Raw genomic sequence first — 6,000 nt, 5'->3', positions numbered from 1 at the left:
TGGTGCGTGTTGATGATGTTGTTCTTCCCAGTCTCACCTGTTGTGTCCGTCCTGTCAGGAAGCTGAGGATCCACTGGCAGATCGTAGGGGGCACACCGAGGTGGAGAAGTTTGGGGGTGAGGGATTCCGGGATGATGGTGTTGAGCGCAGAGCTGAAATCCACAAACAGGATCCTTGCGTAGGTCCCTGTGCTGTCGAGGTGCTCGAGAATGTAGTGCAGGCCTATGTTGACTGCGTCCTCCACAGACCTGCTTGCCCAGTAGGCAAACTGAAGAGGGTCCAGCAGGCGTCCGGTGACGTTCCTTTAGGTGGTTCAGCACAAGGTGTTCAAAGGACTTCATGACCACAGACGTCAGAGCGACAGGCCTACAGTCGTTCAGTTCCGATGTTGCCGGTTTCTTGGGAACTGGGATGATGGTAGACTGTTTGAAGCAGGATGGGACCTCACGCAGCTCCAGGGTGTCCTTTTCAAATCAGCAGAAAAACATGTTTAGTTCATCAGCCAGACCCTTATTGTTCACTGTTTGGGGGGATGGCACAGTCTTCACAGTCTTAACAACCTGTTTAACACATATGAGTTTCTGTGTGTATGTAGGTATTAAGTGTATTAAATTGTGGTCAGAAAGACCCAATGCTGCGCGGGCGATTGATCTGTATGACTTTTTGAATGTTGTATAGCAGTGGTCTAGAATGTTGCCTTCTCTGGTGAAACAGTCGATGTGCTGCTTATATCTGGGAAGTTCACGGTTAAGATGTGCTCTATTAAAATCGCCCAAAATGATCAGGGGGGACTCTGGATATTTTAGTTCGAGTTTGTTTACTTGTTCAGCTAGCGTTTGTATCGCCGTGTTAGCATTAGCTTGTGGCGCAATGTAAACACCGACTAGTACAAAGGAGGTGAACTCATGTGGCGAGTAGAATGGCTTGCAGTTTAAAGTTTATTTAGCTTGTAGCAGACGTGTGCACATTTTCAGCATGACATCTCTGACCCACTGGTGAAAGGACACTTTGATCCTCTCCTCTTTCATCTAAAACTGCTTCAGACAACAAAGTGTATGCAGAAAAGTGGTGAAGATTGCACGACTGTCTGTGTCCTATGTGTTTTGTTGTGTTATTTCTGTTATTTTGACTTCAAAATGGTGCTGCGAGAGTGGCTGCCTTTCCAGCAGCTCCTATATTTTGTTGTTCTACTTCTTCCTTTCATAACTTTTTTTTTTTTTTATGATGTGCCCCCTGTGTGGCTGCCTCTCCAGCAGCGCGTATCCCTGTTTGAGTTTATTTTCGTCCTTTTACTTTATTTATTTCTTCTTCGCATTTTGTTTTGCATGGTTTTGTACCCCAAACCTAGGGGGGGGGGCAGCTTCATTTCTGCTCATCTCCTTTATTTGCTTTAATCTTTTTACGTATCCTGTGAACGGAGATCCCGATGGCACACGCAACTCCATTGTTTACAGTAAGGACCAGCTGTTAGCATGGCGGGCTAACAGCGGGCTACTGGCCGGTGACAAACCGGATATCCCACGCGAGTTGAAGAGGAGGAGACGAGGGTGTCGAGCCGGGAAGGACCGCCGCACAAGGAGGAGAAAGTACAGACATGTCCTCCCGTCCGTCATCATGGGGAATGTAAGATCGCTCCCTAACAAGATGGATGAGCTGGCGGCGCTAACGCGACATCAAAGGGAGTACCGCGAGGCTAGCCTAATGCTACTCACGGAGTCGTGGCTAACAGCGATCACTCCGGACACACATGCCGAGTTGGACGGCTTCCAACTCATACGTGCGGACAGGAATGAAGGGAGTGGAAAGAAAAAAGGTGGGGGACTGGCTGTTTTTGTGAAAGAAAAATGGTGCAATCCGGGGCATATCACGATCAAAGACAAACTCTGCAGCCGGGACATTGAGCTGCTAGCCATTAGCCTCAGGCCCCATTATCTCCCGAGGGAATTCTCACACATCATAGCTGTGACAGTGTACGTCCCCCCGTCGGCTAATGGTGATGCAGCGTGTGATGCCCTGATGACTGTCGTGAGCAGGCTGCAAACTCAGTCCCCCAACGCCCTGCTGATCATCTCTGGGGACTTCAACCATGTCTGTCTGTCGTCCTCCCTTTCAACCTTCACGCAATATGTAACCTGTGCCACGAGAGACAATAAAACTTTGTACTTGTTTTATGCCAATACCAAGGAGGCATATAAACCCCTCCCCCTCCCCCCTCTTGGAAGAGCAGACCACAACTTGGTATTTCTCGAGCCTGTGTACAAACCCCTGGTGCACAGGCAGCCAACTGTGACCAGAATGGTCAGGAAATGGTCCACGGAAGCTGAAGATGCTCTGCGGGACTGCTTCGACACAACCAGGTGGGAACTCTTCAGCGAGGTTCACGGGGAGGACATTGATGCACTCACTGACACCATCACGGACTACATAAACTTCTGTGAGGAGAACACCGTACCCACCAGAACTGTGCGGTGTTTTTCCAACAACAAACCATGGATTAATCCCGACATAAAGGCCCTCCTGAAGGAGAAGAAGAGAGCTTTTATCTCGAGAGACAGAGAGGAGCTGAAGGCCGTGCAGATTCGGCTGAGAAGAAAGATCAGGGAGGGGAAGAAGATATACAGGATGAAATTGGAGGACCAGTTGCAGGCCAGCAATGTCACTGGGCCTGAAAACCATCTCAGGCCATGACAGCCCAAAGACATTGACTGAGAAGGACAAGAACTGGGCAGATGGACTGAACCATTTTTTCAACCGTTTCGACCAGTCGTCTGTCCCTTCCCCCAACCACCAACTGCAACCACTCTCACTGAGGACTTCTTCTCCTCCCCCTCCTCTTTTGACCAGCTCTCATCAACCCAGTCTGTCACCTGGTTCCTGCCTGTCCGTCACAACAGAGCAGGTGAGGAACCAACTGAGGAAGATGAATGTGAGGAAGGCAGCAGGTCCAGACAAGATCAGTTCCCGGCTCCTCAGGACCTGCTCTGACCAGCTGTGTGACATTGTCCAGCACATGTTCAAGCTGAGCCTGAAGCTGGGCAGAGCTCCACAGCTGTGGAAAACTTCGTGCCTGGTCCCAGTGCCCAAGACCCCCCACCCTAAGGAGCTGAACAGCTACAGACCGGTGGCGCTGACGTCTCACCTGATGAAGACGCTGGAGAGACTCGTCCTCGCCCACCTTCGACCGCTGGACCCGCTGCAGTTTGCCTATCAGCCTGGCATCAGCGTGGAAGACGCCATTATCTACCTCCTCCACTCAGTCACTACTCACTACTCCTCGCTGTCACACTTGGAGAAGGCTGGGAGCACTGTGAGAATCATGTTCTTTGATTTCTCCAGTGCCTTCAACACCATCCAGCCCAACTTGCTGGGAGGCAAACTGCAGAACGCCGGAGTGGACCACCATCTCACAGCATGGATCATAGACTACCTCACAAATCGGCCGCAGTATGTGAGGTTGCAGAGCTGTGAGTCGGACAGGGTTCTCTGCAGCACTGGAGCGCCGCAGGGGACTGTTCTGGCTCCATTCCTGTTCATCCTCTACACCTCGGACTTCAGACACGCCACTCCAAACTGCCACCTTCAGAAGTTCTCCGATGACTCTGCGATTGTTGGCCTCATTACAGAGGGGGACGATCGGGAGTACAGGGGAATGACGAAGGACTTTGTGGACTGGTGCCAGCAGAATCTCCTCCAGATCAACCCTAGGAAAACTAAGGAGTTGGTTGTGGATTTCTGCAGGAAACAGTCCTCACCAGCATAGATGAACATCCAGGGTATGGACATAGAGAGGGTGACCTCCTACAAGTACCGAGGTGTTCTTCTGAACAACAAACTGGACTGGTCTACAAACACGGACACCCTGATTAGGAAAGGACCGACTCTTCCTACTCAGGAAATTGAGGTCTTTTGGGGTTCAGGGGTCGCTCCTTAAGACTTTCTATAACTCGGTGGTGGCCTCGGCCATCCATTATGGCATTGTCTGCTGGTCAGGCAGCATCTCAGCCCGGGACAGAAAGAGACTGGAGCGACTGGTCAGGAAGGCCAGTTCTGTCCTGGGCTGCTCCCTTGACACTCTGGAGGAGGTGGGCAACAGAAGGATGCTAACTAAGCTAAAAGCTATGATGGACAGTCCCTCCCACCCTCTCCAGCCCGCCCGGACAGCACGAGGTAGCTCCTTCAGCCAGAGACTGTTACACCCGCGCTGCAAGAAGGAGAGATACCGACGCTCATTCCTACCAACTGCTGTCAGGCTGCTGAATAAAAAATAGCAACAATAATATTAATAATAATTAAATGATGTGGAAAACAACTGTAAATAGCACTGCGATTTATCCATTTTGTATTTATATTGCACTTAATTGAATGGTGTTTGTTTGTTTTTTCTTCTTCTTTCTGCCTACATTCTTGCTGCTGGAGGCTGTAAATTTCCCCAGTGTGGGACAAATAAAGGATATCTTATCTTATCTTATCTTATCTTTGCCGCTGTGAATTGGGAATTTCTCCATTGCGAGACTAATAAAGGTTTTTCTTATCTTAAGACAGCGACTCCAGGTCCGGGCTACAGTGTGCGTCGAGCTTCGTGACATCAGTGCACCATTCTTCGTTGATATAGAAGCAAATCCCACCACCTTTCGATTTCCCTGATAGCTCCATGTCGCGGTCGCCTTGGAGTAGGCGGAAGCCGGGTACATGTAGCGCAGAATCCGGGTGGCGGTCACTGAGCCAGGTTTCAGTGAAGCAGAGCGCAGCAGAACGTGCAAAGGTTTTGTTGGTCTTTGTGAGGAGAAGAAGTTCATCCATCTTGTTTGGCAGAGAACGTAGATTAGCAAGATGGATCGATGGGAGCGGGATTCGAAATCCACGCTGCCGGAGCTTGACTCACACACCCGCTCACTTCCCCCTTCTCGGACGGCGTTTCCATGCTCCGTACAGCGCAGCCGCTCCGCTCGCGATTCGCTCCGAAAAACCTTGTGGATTTTTGTGTGCTGGTGAAAAAAGTCAGAGCGTAGACTCCCCAATGCTAAGCAACTGTAAGCCGCTCAGGGTCGCCAAAAACTAACGACAATGACAAAACAGGGATTGTACTAGGGAGCGTGTAACCGAGGCTGCCATACCTGTCGGCGCCTATATATTTTTAAATTCTCATTCAAAGTTTGTTTCACCTGCAGTTCACCGATGGCACTGGCACAGAATGCGAATCTGAAGTGCCAGGAGAAAAATGTTGAAACAATACATGTGAGCTTGATAGTGATGTTGTTGCACTGAAGCCACTGCCAAAGTGCATCCCATTCTGTCACGTCAGGTGTCGACTAAAGTAGGCACTCATTCCTTTTGACAAACTCACAAGCTCGGGGGCCGTTACGGCTGTTGCTTATCATGGCATGTTTGTGTGTGTGCGTGCATGTGTGGTAGTAGGTCGATCGCGGGAGGTCAGTTGCTTGAAAAGTCGATCTTCGGTGAAAAAAGGTTGGGCACCTCTGAGTGAAACAAACTATGCAATAAAAAACTCAAATGCAAATGATCACCTAACATTAGTATATGCACACTATTTTATTTACCAAGCAAACATGTGTGTCCACATCAGGCGCATTGAAAACACACACTACCTGCTGCTAATCTGAACTGGGTTGCCAAATTGCGCTGCTTTTGTCTTCCGACACAGCAATATTCACATGTACAATCACACCTAACAAGTTTAATTTCACATGTGCATTATAATTTAAAGAAAAAAAAACGCTCGGTGATGAAGCAAAACATCAATGATTTATCCAAATACCGTATTTTCACGACCATTCGACGCACCGTATGGTTGGGCGCAGTCTCATTAATGGGTGCTATTTCTGTATTTTACACATAGACAAAACGCACTGTATTATTGGGCGCGATTTTAAAGTGGTAAAACATACGGCAGCTTAAAAATACGGCATGCATGCGCGCACGCTAAAAACACGTTAGCTTGTAGCATACGGTAGCATGCCAAGACATACAGATACAAGCTAA

The sequence above is a fragment of the Hippocampus guttulatus genome, chromosome 8, assembly GCF_054856545.1.
Source record: "Hippocampus guttulatus isolate MCC_2025c chromosome 8, RoL_Hgut_1.0, whole genome shotgun sequence".
In the NCBI taxonomy this organism is placed as follows: Eukaryota; Metazoa; Chordata; class Actinopteri; order Syngnathiformes; family Syngnathidae; genus Hippocampus; species Hippocampus guttulatus.
The sequence above is the reverse complement of the archived record's forward strand: the minus strand, read 5'-3'. Positions refer to the sequence as shown.